Source organism: Sus scrofa, chromosome 7 (genome assembly GCF_000003025.6).
Source record: "Sus scrofa isolate TJ Tabasco breed Duroc chromosome 7, Sscrofa11.1, whole genome shotgun sequence".
Taxonomy (NCBI): Eukaryota; Metazoa; Chordata; class Mammalia; order Artiodactyla; family Suidae; genus Sus; species Sus scrofa.
Genome location: NC_010449.5, coordinates 79,825,210 through 79,842,484, shown reverse-complemented (window position 1 = coordinate 79,842,484; position 17,275 = coordinate 79,825,210). Strand labels below are relative to the sequence as shown.

The 17,275-nt window shown below is 34.1% G+C and overlaps 1 pseudogene; it reads left to right on the top strand.

The window, feature by feature from the left end:
• Positions 2,616 to 3,647, top strand: LOC100517592 (annotated as a pseudogene).

The following is a 17,275-nucleotide window of genomic DNA, read 5'->3' as shown; positions in this document are numbered from 1 at the left end:
TCAATATTACTAATCCCAACGTTAACACACCTCCTTTTGTGAAAATTCAACCTGAGTTAGAAGATTTAAAAAGTGCTTTAAAAGAATGTGTGATTGCCTCTTGTAGGTCTCTTAAAATATTAAAGCCCTCCTAGACAAAAATAAACTGAAAGGTAAAATGATTTTTATGGTCATGGAAAGCAAGAAACAAGTACGATATTTCCCTTGCATCTGATAGAGTTGCTAAGCATCTGCTTATTAATTTAGATAAAATGTATTTTAAAGAAAATTGATTTTATATACTTTGCTTACAGAAGGTGGTTGGCAGTTAAATAAAATTGTTGCCAGCTGTAGAGCTTTAAGTTACATTTTAATGAATAATGAAGGAAAATAACTAATATTTATTAAACTTGCACTGAGTGTCAGAAAACTGTAAGTGCTTCAGTATATTTTCTGACTTGAAGGCATGTCTCTTAGATTGAGTGCTCCTTTTTATAGATGAGGAAATGAAACAGAAATAAATTTAGCTCAAAGTTACAAGGTCAACAAGTAATAGAGTTCAGACCTAATCTGACCTAATTAAAAGTCCATGGTTATTCTACTAATTACCCAAGTGTTGGATTGATATTATAGAGTAAAATAACTAGTCTACCAATACTGTGAAATAATAACTTCAAAACTGATTAAAGAATACTATAATTTCTTACTGGTAAATTGTTCCCTAGCAATGTATATATTCATCTTTTAGCAAATTCCTCTCTCAAACACCGTTGAAATTTTGATTTTGCTATTAGCTATTTCTATGTCTCTTATCCCAACAGGTGCAAAACTAATTATAGAAAAACTAATTCTGGAAAGATTTATCTTGACAAAAATTCAATTTCAAGGTAAAGTCAAATTCTTCAAATTTCTCAGAGGACATAAATCTATTGGGTGTAACATCAGGATATTTTCTTTTGAAATTAAACAAATCTCTCTTATGGAGGATGTATTTATTTGTAAGTTGTGAGACTACTATGACATATTCCCCTTTTCACAGCAAAAGTGTAATCTCCCTAATTTCTTTAAGAAATTCTTTTTTGGGGGGGAATTCCCTTTGTGGTACAGTGGAAATGAAGCTGACAGGTATGATGAGGATGCAGGTTTGATCCCTGGCCTGGCTCAGTGGGTTAGGGATATTTAGCATTGCCATGAGCTGTGTGTAGTGGAGATGCAGCTCAGATCTCAAGTTGCTGAGGCTGTGGGGCAGACCAGCAGCTGTAGCTCTGATTTGACCCCTAGTCTGGGAACTTCCATATGCCAGGTGTGGCCCTAAAAAGCAAAAAGAAAAAAAGAAATTATTTTTTCCCATGTTTTATCTATGCTTCTGAGTTCTCTTTTAAGGGGAGGGGAAACTAGTGCTCAGGATGAGGTAATGGTTTTCCTTGTTCACCTGCTCTCCTTGGCACCACCCCTGCAATTTCAAAGGATAAAAGAAGATGAACAGCCAAAAGTAAAACAAATCCAAGGGAAATAAATAAAGGGGGAAGAGATATATGCAATTATCTTTCCACCATCCCTTAGAAAGGAATCCTCAATATACTTAAGGATGAATATAAGCAATATCATTATTCTATTGGAGGTGAATAAGTGGTGATTTCTGAAGTTTAACTTCATGTTCAGTCAGTACTGATAGTCAAAGACATACTTTGCTTACACGTGTCTGTACCTTATTTTCATTTTAAAAAATATATTTTTAACTTTTATGGTAATATTTCAAAACCTAGTGATTCCCTAGAATCCATCAATATAATTGAAGTTAAATATTTTCTTTTGATAAGCTTGCATTATAAGGAGCTTCCATTCAGAGTTCATCAAGTCAGAACCTGAGCCTGATTACCTTCCACATTGGTTAATTCCTTTCTCCCATAAATCTCCACTGACATTTTTTTTCTAATCTAGTTTATTAAATTAATTCCATTTAATTGTGATCCTAACCAAAGATAAATATGTGCCTGATTGTGCATTTGAATTATGCCATTGTATTCACTGTATGGCTGTCTATATAGCTTCTCTCCTAAAGGTTTTTCCAACACATATTTTAGAATATTAAGCTAAAAATCTAACTCTATGTCTTAAAGAAGAGGTTCAACTGAGGCTTAAGGAATCATTATGCATAATATAGAAAAATTGTAATTTTGTGCCAGATCATTTGTTTTGAATTTCAATTTCTGTTCACCATCATCTTCCTAAGTAGATGACTTAAGTTTTAGCTACTAAGTTATAATGACTGTTGGTGGTAGGGACCAAGTTTCTTTTCACTAGATAATGGACTGAAGCTAGTCATGGAGTAATGAACTGAAGCCTTTCATTTTGCTTTCACATTTCCTCCTTGTGAAGTCCCTCTCAATCATTTACAAGACTCCCATCTTGGAAAGTCAGTTGTAGACATTTACTTCTTTTTGTGGCACAGTACCATGAGCATTTTGCCAAGATTTGTCTTCACAATTAACTTTTCACTTTCAGATATTGATCCAGATTTCAACGACAGTTAAACTTCATTATGATAGAATTTCAGCCAAAATTTTAAAATTACATATCTTTCCCATTCTACTAACTGACAATCTATCCTTCTCTCTAGCTTCTTTTAGAGAACACACTGAATTAAATGGATACAGGAAATCTGTCTATAGTGTCAGAATTTGTGCTTCTGGGACTTTGCCAGTCATGGACTATGCAGGTCTTACTCTTACTGATATTTTCTACCCTTTTCCTGATGATCATATCTGGAAATATCGCCATCATGATCTTAATCACCATTGACACCCATTTGCATTCCCCTATGTATTTCTTACTGGCCAATCTGTCCTTTGTTGATATGTGGCTTTGTTTGATAACTACTCCTAAGATGATTACAGATTTTGTCAGAGAAAAAAAGACTATTTCCTTTGGAGGCTGCATGTGCCAGGTCCTCTTTGTACATTTTGTGGAGGTGGTGAGATGGTGCTATTGGTGGTAATGGCCTATGACCGCTATGTGGCCATCTGCAAGCCTCTCCACTATTTGACCATTATGAACGTGCAAAAGTGCATTTGGCTTGTGGCAATTTCCTGGACCATTGGCTTTGTGCATGCCCTAAGTCAAATGGCTGTGATTATGCAAGTGCCTTTTTGTGGCCCCAGGGAAATTGACAGCTTCTTCTGTGATATACCACTGGTCATCAAGCTTGCCTGCATAGATTCCTATAACTTGGGAATATTAATGAATGCTGACAGTGGGGTTCTGACCATGACCTGCTTCATAGTGTTGCTGATATCCTACACGTACATTCTTTTTACTGTTCGTCGAAGCTCTAAAACTGGTGTATCTAGGGCACTCTCTACCTGCACTGCCACCTCACGGTGGTGGTGCTCTTCTTTGGGCCCTGCATCTTCATCTACGTGTGGCCACTCAGCATCACCTGGGTGGACAAATTTCTTGCTGTGTTTTACTCTGTCTTTACACCTCTCCTAAATCCAGCCATTTATACCCTAAGAAATAAAGAGATAAAAAATGCTCTGAAGAGATTCAAAAGCTACTACATGCATTCCAAGGAAAATATTTAATGCCTAGAAACCTCACTGTAGGCCCTTCAAATTTAAAATACATAGACCTTATAAAATAGGGTGAAAATTCTAGGCACTCAATTTATATCTACATGTTATGGCTATTTCCAAGTGCAAGAATAGGGCTAATATAATTCAAGGAATTTCAACTTTATTAATCAACCAGTAGAACACCTTGAAATATTTCCCTTTCATTCCAGCACTAATGATTGTTCTCTATGAAGAGACTGTCTAATCAGTCTTCCTATGCCTTTAACTACATTAACTGAGAAGCTGAAATGCTTGATAAACTTCTCTTGAATCATCTCCTAACTCCATTTCTTTCTGTAACATTGAGTCCTCCTGTCAAACCTTTCACTTAACCTCTTATCGAGAGGCAACTGAATTATTATTTAACTCAACCCTCTATACAAATACCAATGAAAAGTAGTAGGGGGAAAATAAAGAGAATGAAATAACAGTGGAACAGTACCTAGGGAATAAAGTGAAAGTTTGAATAACAGCAGAGGTTATTCTGTGTTTGGTTTCCAATACCTCAATAAAAGTAAAAAACAAAACAAAACAAAAACAAAAACCATAATATTTATGCTTTGAATCATTATTAACCATTTGTATAGAAGTTCAGAAATGTATGCTCATTAATAGCCAGGGCCATGCCTTACCTGTTAAATTCTTGAATGTGCAATACTTATTACAGCAGTTAATACATAATAAACATTCAACAAATATATTTTAATTTATATATAAAGGATGATTTTTTCATTCAACTACCCATATCATTTATTCATCACAGTGTATTAAAATAATATTTTATCATTAATTAAAAATTCCTAAGAATTTCAAATTATAAATGAAATTTACTTTATTCTAGAATTAATAAATTAAGTAGATTGAATTTCAGTTATATAAATCAGCAATAAAATTCCTAAAATAAAAATATGGCACATTTAGTTTTTATTTCACTTAATGTGGGAACAAAATAGAAAAAAGTGGCAGAAAAATAATAATAACATAATGTACTTATCTAACAATGAAATATCAGAAAGAGAAAGTTGAAAAAAAATCTCTTTTAAAATTGTACTAAAAATCAAAATATCTGAAAATAGACATAACCATGGAGGTGAAAGACTGATATGCTGAGAACTGCAAAAAACTGATAAAGGAAACTGAAGCTGATTCAAAGGAATGGAAAGACCCTATATTCTTGGGTTGGAAGAATTAATATTGTTAAAATGGCCATACTACCCAAAGTAATCTACAGCTTTAATGTGATCCCTAGTAAAACATCTTTGACATTTTTAACAGAACTAGAACAAATAATCCTAATATCTACATGGAACCACAAAAGATCAAGAGTTGCCAAAGTAATACTGAGGAAAAAGAACAAAGCTGAAGGCCATAGCCCCTCTAGACTTCAGAGAATACTATAAAGCTACAGTAATCAAAACAGTATGGTATTGGCACAAAAATAGTTACATAGATCAATAGAACAGAATATAGAGCCCAGAAATGAACCCACATGCCTATGGTTGATTTATCTATGACAAGGGAGGAAAAAATATACAAAGAATAAAAGACAGTTTTGTCAACAAGTGGTACCAGGAAAGCGGGACAGTTACATGTAAATCAATAAAATTAGAATACTCTCCCATGCTACATACAAAAGTAAACTCAAACATTGTTTAAAGACCTAAATATAAGACCTGACACTGTAAAACTCCTGGAAGGGAACATGGGCAAAACATTCTTAGACATAAACAGTAGCAGTATTTTGTTAGATTAATCTCTCAAGGCAAAATAAATAAAAGCAAAAATAAACAAATGAGGCCCAATTAAACTTAAAAGCTTTTTCACAGAAAAGGAAAATACCAACAAAATGAAAAGATAACCCACAGACTTGGAGAACATATTTGCAAACAACTGAATGACAAGGGGTTAACATCCAAAATATACAAAGAGCTCATGCAATTCAATATCAAAACAAACAAACAAATAAAATCAATTTAAAAAAGACAGAAGATCTAAATAGGTATTTATTCAAAGACACATAGATGGCCAACAGGCATATAAAAATTCTCAATATCACTATTTATTAGAGAAATGAGAATCAAAATCACCATGAGGTATCACTTCACATTGGTCAGAATGTCTATCATCAAAAAGTCTACAAATAATAAATGCTGGAGAGGGGTGTGGAGAAAAGGTAATGCTCCTATACTATTGATGGGAATGTAAGTGGGTACAGCCACTATGGGAAACAGTAAAGAGTTTCTTTAAAAACAAAAATAGAATTGCCAGATGATCCAGCAATCCCACTCCTGGGCATATATCCAGAAAAATGAAAACTCTAATTAGAGAAGATGCATGCACACCTATGTTCATAGCAACACTACTTACAAGAGTCAAGACATGGAAACAACCTAAGTGCCCATCAATAGATGACTGGTTTAAGAATATATGATATATATATAATGGAAAGTTACTCAGTCATAAAAAGAATGAAATATTGACATTTTCAAGCAAGATGGATGAACCTAGAGAAAATCATACTAAGTGAGTCAGAGAAAGTGATTCTACACAATATTATGTGCTATCACTTATGTGTAGAATCTAGATAAATAAATGTATATACAACACAGAAACAGACTCACAGACATAGAAAGAAAAAAACTTATGGTTACTAAAGGGAAAATGGAGGGTAAGGGATAAATGAGGATTATGGGACTAACAGATACAAACTACTATGCATAAAGTAGATAGGCATCAAGAATTTACTGTATGGTACAGGGAATTATATTCAATATCTTGTAATAACCTATAATGGAAAATAATCTGAAAAAACATTATATAATATATAAACAATATATCATCTATGTTATATATACCATACACATATGTAACTGAATCACTTTGCTGCACAAATGAAAATAACATTTAATCAACAATACTTCAAGTTAAAAGTAAAGAAATTAAAACAATTTCAACAAAAATAATGTATCATCCTTGAATGCCTGCTCTATGCCAGTATATTATGGGTAATATTTGCTATTATTCCCAAATTATGAAGAAGAAAATGAGATTCAGAAACATAAAGTACCTCAAGATAAGCCATTTGTTCTTAACTTATGGATTCAAGATCAATTTGATTTCAAAAACTGTGTATTTATTATATGACACAATACAGCAGAAAAAATATTTTCTACAATGAAAGTGAGAGTAAATTATGCCAAGAATAAAATGCCAGAGTATCATTATTAACATAACAATGTAAAAACTTACTGGAAACAGCATCATTTGCAAGCTGATTTGATCATGCACTGTAAATTGGGAATGAGAGAAACATCACCAAGGACATATCTGCACAGAGATAGTTGAATGTACTACAAATGGACCATTTGGCTGTCTCTATTTTACTGTAGCTTCAGTCCATTCTCGTGGGTAAACCCATTCCATCCACATGGGTATAGCCATTCATTTTCTGCATTGCCATCACTGTATTTTTTAAACATCTTTTTTTCTACCCAGAATACTGAGTATCTTTTTACTTCTGTCTATCCTTATAAAATAAAAATAAGTGTTAAGTACTATTTGCATGGGTTTTCCAATATTCTGAAAGTAGAAAAGGCATGAAAAATGCAGTTTATATTGTCTTGTATAATTTGCCATAATAAAATTCAAGTATTATAGGTTTTCAACTCAAACATTTTAGTCATTTTCTAAGTGACTAAAATGCTATGCTATCTAAGGTTATTATTTACACACTTATCAGAAAGGATAATTATCATTAATTATCACTGGTTTCTTTCACAATCATCCTCAAAGATACTAATACAGAGGATAGTTTTACCCATTCTCTAGCCAAACTTAAATGAGCAGTAGTCAGTCTTAATTCCCAATTTAATGAAAATAGAGAGATGGGATAAAGATGGTAGAATAGAAGGACGGAGCTCAACTTCTCTCATAAAAATAACAAAATTACAACCAAATGCTAAGCAACCTTCACCCAAATGGACTGGAAACTTTCAAAAAGATATCCTACTCCAGAAGCCAATTTAATGAAAATAATCTACTCTGGTGGAAGTATTTAAAGAGGTAGTGATCAGAAGCAAAAATTTGTGAGTGGGTTATTAGGTATAACAGTGCAAGGATTTAGTACTATTTCTGTATCTTGATTTCAAAATCAGAGAATGATCTCCCAAAGGACCCATAAAGGAGTACTCTGCATGCATTCCACCTGGGGTTTGTGGGTGATCAGGTACATGTTAAGCTTGTAAATTCCATCTCCAAAAAGCCCATTGCTATGCTATTTTGTTGATTAAATGTTTTCTTGATCAAGTGGAATGTTCAGCAACACCTAATTTCAACCTTTGTCATTTTGGATAAAAGTTCAGTTAGCAAGCACTGGAGTTGACTGGGAAAAGAGGTTAATGTGTACAGAACATGTGATCTGTTGAACTGATTTCTAAAGTTTCCTTGTAGTGGATACCCTAAGGTGAAAATTCATGTGAACACATATTTTACATCATTTGTGCCCATTCTGAGAGGTCCAATAGCAGAATTCCTCCACAGGAATTCTTTGCCACCAGACTTCCAATTCTATGTGTGATAAGCACTGACTACCTAATCAAACCATCAGTAATTTTTCATGAATTAGTATACATCTAAGCTTCTAGCCAAAGTGGAAAACCAAATGACTGTGTAACTAACATATTTAATACTAACTGTAACTAACATATTTAACAATAATATTTCATTAAATTGGGATGTAAAACTACAGACTTTCACTTATAGCTTCTGTCAACATATGCAAAACCAACTGTATATTCAGGCCTAAAATTTAAAAATTTTCAGTCCCCTGATTATAAGGAATTCTCTATGTAGCCATAGATGTATATTGAGGGGGAGAAGTCAACTGGACAGTAGTAATTGTTGAATTAATTGAGCCATAAGCTAATGCAATGCCTCTGGACCTGCTTATGACTGATCTCTTGTGTACAATTTCCACTTGATGATATAATGCTCTATTTGTACCTGCATTAATGGCTTGAATAGTGATAACTGGTTGTGTTGAAGGAAGTCATCAAAAAGACATGACACCATTTTGCCTGACAAGCTGGAGGCTTTTTGTCCCTCCTCTGTCCTTACAGTGCGTGTTCTACTTGATTTCCCTCCTAGAGACTGCCCCAAGGACATATCCTTGAAATAGCAATGTGGTATTGAAGAAGCGGTCTGTGCTGTGTACAAGACCAAACCCAGTTAAGGTCTCTATATAAAGTTTTAAGATTTGATGGGTGGGTGCTAAAATCTACTCATCTCACAGCCACCCACGACAAGCCTTCTGGAGTAAGTTCCTTGCTTATTAAATCTGCTGCTTACCAATCAAGAGTGATCTGTCTCTTTCTTCTCTCCTGCTCCCAGCGACTAGAGAGTTCACATCCAGAAAGCTCCTGAGAAGACTGCAGCCCAACAGACAGCTAGCTTAGATCACATGATCACTTGAGGCTCAAGTTTAGGTATTTAATAACTACCAGAGCTCAGTAAGATGGTAATTGTACCCCTAGAAACTTTACTGAAGTTGTTTATGTCCAACTATCTGTCCAGATATATCTAAGGCATTCCAAATACTTGCTTTTTCCTCATCAGTATGTCCAATTAGAATTGCCACCCCAATGTAGTAGATCAGTATAACGTTTTGTGGAATGTTGAGACAAGATTTCTGCTGAATATATAACAGATGAATTTTAGGTAGATAAATTATATCTCTATAATTATATAACATTTTAAATACTTTTAAGTCTATCAACTATACAAATAAGAAATGTAAGAACATGGAATAAAAGCAAAGAACACCACCAAATCTGTTAACTGTAGCTATCCACTGGCCCCTTGGCCTCTCTCAACAATAGCTTCGCATCTGATAATTACAGCTGCCATTTTTTATAAAGAATGGTACCATTCATATCTTCTAATTGTGTGGATGTTTTTGCTAATAACACAGATATTCCCATCCCACTGGAGAAAATAATACAGAAATGGCAATAAGAATCCTGGAGTTGGGTAGAGTTACCAGGTTTGCAAAAAGGAATTGACGTTTGATTTTAAAAATAAAATTATTCTAATTTCCAAGAAGAAAAAAATGATATGCACCATCAACTCTTATACTTAAGAGTCAACTTAATAAATACAACCATAAAGATGCCTCCAGTTAATAAGTTAACTTCAAAATAACTTTTTAAATGTAATAGTGAAAAGAAATATTTTAGAACCTCCTAGCTGGTTCCAAACAGTAATGCAGAAAATAGATTGTGTGATCATTCTCTGAGCCATGAACACTATGGTTATTTAGAGGAAGAACAAAAACCTTTACTCACATTTCTTCTACTCTTTTCTTTTCCTTCCTTCTCCTTGCATCTTTTATGGCTCTGTGCTGGCTGCATTAAATATAGAATTTAAAACTTAATACACAGAATCTGAAGTTCATTCAAGGAGAGTAAGGACACAAAATCATATTATATGAGGAATGTTTGAAAGAATTATGTTAGCCTAAAGAAAAAAAAGAAATGTGGAATATATAGACGAGGTGGGGAAAATTATATTTCAGATCCTCTCCCCCAACTCCAATGCAGCAGTGCAGGGGTTCTGTCAGGAAAACAGGTTCTAAAGACCCTCTTCTGAGGTGGCTGACTGCATTTGGAACAGAGCATAGAGAATCCCATGACTAAGGACATTATCAAAAAATACAGATATCTTATTTCAGAGCAATAAGAGGGTGTTGACTTTCCACAATAGTGGGAGCTGCAAGCAAAAGAGTGCAGAGGCCAGAAATTTGGCAGAAAGAACCTGTCGAAAACCCATCTAACCCTGAGAGTCAGGAAGGCTGTTTGCACGTGCTAGGCTGCACCCACTAGTACCAATAAGGGCTAAGACTCCTGGGCACAGGGATATAAGCACAATCTTTGAACAACACTGCCTGAAAAATAAGCTACTCTGATCCTGGGGCAACTCCTAGAAAGCCAGCATTGAAAAAAATACACACATCTCTCTGGAAGTTTGGAAGATGGAGTACATTTTAATCACAAATATATGTCCATTCATTACTAAGCAATGCTCTTAATTTCACAAACTTCACAAATTAAATTATAATTTTGCAACCTATAAAATTAAATTTTGTGGCTGATTTCAGCAAAATTACATCTGTACCTACAATAAACAAAGTATTATTTAAAAGCTGCCACAGAATTTTTCTGGTTCTCAGACCATAACTTGGAATGAATCTTTAGATATCTAAGTTCATCATTTCCTTCTGTGAGCATCCAGAAAAATCCATCATATGCCATACTTTTTAATTATTAAAGTATAGTTGATTTACAATGTTTTGTTAAGTTCTGTTGTACAGCAAAGTGACCCAATCACACACATTTCTCTGTGCTGTACGGTCCCATTGCCCATCCATTCAAAATATTATAGTCTGCATCCAAAAAAACCTCCAAATTGTCTGTCCATATCACTCACTTCCCTTTCCCTTAGGAACCCAAGTTGCTTTCCTTGACCATGATCTGTTTCTTTTTTGTTTGTTTTTAAGATAGGATCATCTGTTCCATATTTTAGATTGCACACATCAGTGATATAATATGACATTTGTCTTTTTCTTTCTGGTTTACTTCACTTAGTATGAGAGTCTCTAGTTCCATCCATGTTACTAAAAATGGCATTAGTTTAGGCTTTGGACAAAATTCAACAGCCATTTCTTATAAAAGCTCTTCAGAGAGTGGTGATAGAAAAAACCTACCTCAAATAATAAAACCGTATATGACAAACCTACAGCTAACATCATTCTCAAGGTGAAAAATTGAAAACGTTCCCACTAAGATCAGGGAACAGACAAGGATGTCTGCTCTCACCACTACTATTCAACATAGGTTTGGAAATCCTAGCCACAGCAATCAGAGAAGAAGCAGAAATAAAAGGAATGGAAAATGTAAAAGAAGAAGTAAAACTAGTACTGTTTGTAGATGACATGATGCTATACTAAGGAAATCCTAAAGACAGTACCAAAAAAACTGTTAGAACTCATCAATGAATTTGGCAAAGTTGCAGGCTACAAAATTAATGCACTGAAATCAATTGCATTTCTATATATTCACATTGAAAGATCAAAAAGAGAAATCATCCCATTTGCAATTGCATCAAAAAGAATAAAATACCTAGGAATAAACCTACCTAAAGACATATATTCTGAAAACTACAAAACGCTGATGAAGGAAATCAAAGATGACACAAATGGATGGGAAGAGAGACCATGCTATTGGATTGGAGGAATCAATATTGTCAAAATGACTATATACAATCTACAGATTCAATGCAATCCTTATCACATTACCAAAGACATTCTTCACAGACTAAATAGACATTTTCACAAAAAAGACATATGCATGGCCAACAGGCATATGAAAAAATGCTCAGTATCATTAATTATTAGAGAAATAAAACTACAATGAGGTACAGCTTCACACCAGTCAGAATGGCCATGTTCAACAAGTCAACAAATGACAAATGCTAGAGAGGATGTAGAGAAAAGCGTACCCTCCTTCCCTGTTGGTGGGAATGTAAATTGGTACAACCACTATGGAAAACAGTACAGAGGATCCTCAGGAAGTGAAATATACCACTGCTAGGCATACAACCAGACAAAATTTTCATTGAAAAAGATACATGCACCCCTATGTTCACAGAAGCACTATACCCAATAGCCAAGACCATCAACAAATGAATAGATTGAGAAATGTGGTACATATATACAATGGAATATTACTCAGCCATAAGAAAGACAAACTAATGACACACTTCTTATAGTCATCATCAGTAACAAAATGGTCAAGCACAAGGTTATTAGCTCCAGTTGGCACTTTAATACAATCAGTAATAATAGTCATGATGCCACTGCTTGCTGGTAGTCGGATTAATAGCATCTTATGTCACATTTGAAAGGAGCTCATCACTGTACTGATTTCCAAGGACAAGACCAAGGCAGTTGCAAAACCCTGTATTTGCTGGTCTGTTTCCCAGAAACATTTTAAAATGATTTTTAATGTTTTAATTATAGTATAGTTGGTTCACAATGTTGTGCCAATTTCTGCTGTACAGCAAAGTGACCTAGTCATACATATATACCTTTTTTTCTCATATTATCATCCATCGAGTTTTATCCCAAGAGATTTGATATAGTTTCCTGTGCTATGCAGTAGGAACTCATGACTTATCAATCTAGAACCAATTCTGTTATGAATTTTTGAATTAGTCAGGAGACAGAAAATATACCAATTATTTCAACAAAATAGCATCATTTAGAAATGTTGGTTAGCTAGTTATTGAAAAACTAAAAATAATGCACATTATAAATAACACTAAGAGTTTTTAAAAAAATAAATGAAGAAGAAAAGCATTAACTTCTGGGCTGGAGAAATGAAAGGAAGAGTTTGTCATTACTTAGAAACTTAGAGAAGGATCCTGTGAACTTGAAACTAAGATCTATGAAAAGAGGGAGTGGACAATGCTAGTATTTTTGAGAAGCCTAACTTCTCTCAGCCAGCTTCTGTAAAATATCTTCTCATTCTTATGATATGGCATGGATACAATACATAAATTATACAAAAATGATTACAAGCGTCTTACACAAAATAAATATGCACTACAAAAACTCCCAAATGTTATCCATTATTGTTCTGGTAAAATAAAAACTATGATTTTTCCAAGACCCAAGGGTCCTGCATAATGTGATTTCCATCTACAAGCCACATCTCACACCACTCTCCCTCTCCCCATCTCAGTTTCTCCAGGCTACAAATGAAAATATATATATATATATATCTGTACAATACAATCCTATAAGTGTGAAGTACATTTCCATAGAACTGATCTACATATTTTTAGTATTTATTTATTTACTTATTTAGACAATGGTTAATTTAAAATGGTACCAAGGCACACTTCACTAAATAAAGAATAGATACACTGTACTTCATCAAACCTAAAATATTATATTATGTCAAAGAATACAATCAAGAAAATAAAAATAAAACCTACAGATGAGAGCAAATAAATCATATATCTGATAAGGGTTTTGTAGTAGACTGAATGATGGCCCTCAAAAAGATAGGTCTCTATCCTAATTTCTGAAACTATCAAGGTAGCCTTATTTGGAAAAAGGGTTTTTGCAAATGTAATAAAGATCCTGAGGGGAGATCATCTCAGAAAACCTAGGTGGCCTCTAACTCAATAATAAGTGTCCTAATAAGAGACAGAAGAGGAGAAAAGAAAAATACAGGGAAGGTCATGTGAAGATGAAGGTAGAGATTGCACTTATATAATCACAAACCAGAAAACACCCAGAGCCACCAAAACCTGCGAGTGGCAAGGAAGGATTCTCTCCTAGAACCTCAAGAGGGAGCATAGCCCTGCCAACACACTGATTTCAGATTTCTAGCTTCCAAACTGTGAGCAATAAATTTCTGTTGTTTTAAAACACCAGTTTGTAGTAATTTGTTATGGTAGCCCTAGAAAACTAATGCTGGTCTAGCATGCAAAATATATTAAGAATTCCTAAAACTCAACAATAAAAAAGCAATCAATCCAATTTAAAAATGACTGGAAGATTTGAATAGATACTCCTTTAAGAAGATAGGCATGTGGTAATCAAGAAGAAGTGAAAAAATTCTCAACCTCATTAGTCATTAGGGGAATGAAAATTAAAAACACAATGAAATATAGTTCCATGCTCGTGGTCACAATAAAAACTAATAAAATAAAATATCAAGTATTGAGGAGTTCCTACTGGGCTCAGCAGGTTAAGCACCTGATGTTGTCTCTGTAAGGATGTAGGTTCAATCCATGGTCTTGCTCAGTAGGTTAAGGATCTGGCATAACCACAAGTGGCAGAGTAGGTCACAGATACAGCTCAGATCCTTTGTTCCTGTGTCTGTGGCATAGGTCTGAGGGGCAGCTCCAATTCAACCCCTAGCCTAGGAACTTCCATATGCTTCAAATGTGGCCATAAAAAGAAGAAAAATGTATATATCAAATGTTGATAAAATTATGGAAAAACTGGAACACTCATACAGTACTACTGTGAATTTAAAATGGTACAGTCACTGTGGAAAGGAGTTTGGTGGTATCTCTAAATGTTAAACACAAGGTACCTAGGTTTTGAAACAAAAAAATTGTGCACAAATGTTTGTAGAAACACTATGAACAAGAACCAAAAGGTTGAGGCAATCTAAACCTCCATCAACTATGAATGGATGAACAAATGCAATATATCCATACTGGAATATTATTCCACCATAAAAAGAGAAGAAATTCTGATACACCATCACGATCCTTCGTTCTTCGTGCCTGCTGCCCCACGTTGGGTGCCACTTGCAGAGACCAGCTCAGCAAGATGGGGCTAAAGAATGGGTGCTGTGAAACTTAAGGGAAAAAGTTAACTAAAACAAAACACAGAGCATTCATCTAAGTAAGGGGGGAACTGGCGGACTCAAGCTCTCAGGGACCAAGAGCACTGCCTCAAGAAACCACACTGCTTTTAGTTATGTCAAGTGAGGAGGGGGCTATAGGGAGGATATAGGGTTTTTTTTATTATTTTATAAGTTCTTTTATTATTTTAAAGTCACATAGCTGGTAGATGGTTAAGCTTTTACTCTGACCTTTAGGCATTTAATAGTCATTAGCATTTGAGTTAGCTATCTATGCATAGCATTTCAGAGAATCCTCACTGTGCTTCTGCAAAGGCATGCCTATTTGGCAACCTGGCCGCCTAGGTTTGCACCTTGTTCTCTTTACTAATGCATATTCTGCAATGACCGCTCATAAATCACTTGGCCATGAGGTTCCTCTTGTCTTATTCTTTACAGGACATATCATGCTTGTGCAAACAGTGTGCCAATCTGTACAGGTTAGTCCTGCCTAGATCAATGCATTATGTCCTCATTCAGCTGACCCTATGAATGACTTATGCCTTAGGTCTTTGTTCTTAAGCCTAAATCATTTACAATCACTGTGACTGTTTTTCAAGCAAGAAGATGGGGTAAAGTAAAGCAGGACAAGATGGAGTTTTCAGCAAAGAAGCTAAGAAAATATTGTAGAAACATGTCTTGGGACAATACACACGACAATATGGATGAATCTTGAAAATATTATGCTAAGTGAAGGAAGCCAGACACACAAAAGGCTGCTTAATTTAAGATTCCATTATATGAAATGTTTAAAACAGTAAAATTCATAGAGACAGAAAATGGATTAGTGGTTACCATAAGATGGGAGAAGAAGTAATTTGAGATTGACTGCTAACAGTTATAAAGTTTCTTTTGGGTGATGAAAATGTTTTTAAAAATAGAAAAGACAGATAGGAAGTGTTGCATTAGCCAGAAGTTATAAAGGACCCAGAATACAATTCACATACCACAGAGTTTTCTCTACTTATTGATACTGTGTTTATATAAAAGAAAAAAAACCTAAAATTTAGTATGTTAGAAATGTTGAAAGAAGACGTTAATTAGTTTTAAAATGTGCACTTTAAAATTTTTACTATCTGGTACAAGGCACTTTTTAAAATTTTAAACTTAAAAATTTTTAAATTCATTTATGCAATAAGCTTTCCCGACCACCTACTGAAAGTACCCAATATATATCAGATACTGTGCCAAGTTCTTACATAGAACTGTCACCTGCCTACAGGAAATATACTCTTTGGTAAAGGAATTAGATATTAAATAAGCAATAACTGGTATGTGCACTTACATGTACACTGGAAAAAGTCTATTCTCCATTACTGAGACACAAATCTGATATATATCCATACACCCAGAAATCTAAATTAGGTACCTATATTATTTGAAAATTTCTACTTTCAGTCATTATAATTCCCACTTGACCTGTCACTGACTGAACATGGTTTGTCAATACCTTTTAATAGAACTGTTCTAATTTTTTTTTTTTTTTTTTTTTTTTTTTTTTTTTTTTTTTTTTTTTTTTTTATGCTTTTGCTTCCTTTTGTGTTATTATTAGGGTATTTTCCACAACACTGTCTCTTTTATTTGTTTATTTTTTTAAATTTGCTTTTGCATTGTTTTGGTATAACATTGACAACTTGTTTGAACATCTATTTTCTGTAACATCCTTAGTTCTCGAAAAAAAAATTATGTGAGTTCTCAGTTTTATTATATTTTCCTACTCCTACTTTTTGCTGCTGGGAAAATCAACATATTTTCTACTTATTATTTTCCATCTGTCCCCCTTTAAAAATGTTTGATTTAACAGAGATGTAACACTTACACATCATCCTTTCATGTGTAGCCTCACTTTCAAGTCCTAAATCGTTAAGAGAATGCACTAAATTCTAAGCACCAGTATTGTGGAAAAATCTCCAAATAGCTCTTGACTGGACTGGATGAAGCTGATCCCCTAGATAACTCCTCAAGAAGTATTTATGTTTACCATTTTCAACAAAAGCTTTTATACTTAAAAATGTTTTTCTTTTATTCTACATACTTAAAAGACAGATTGGCTTTACATTAATTTTTTATCTCACCTTTCCTTGAATCTTTTGGAAATGTCATTCAACTACTGTCTTTTTTTCTATACCACTGTCAAGAAGTCATACCAACCTGGTTTTCTCCCCTATTTAAGTTACTTATGTTACTTTGATAGGCATCTCA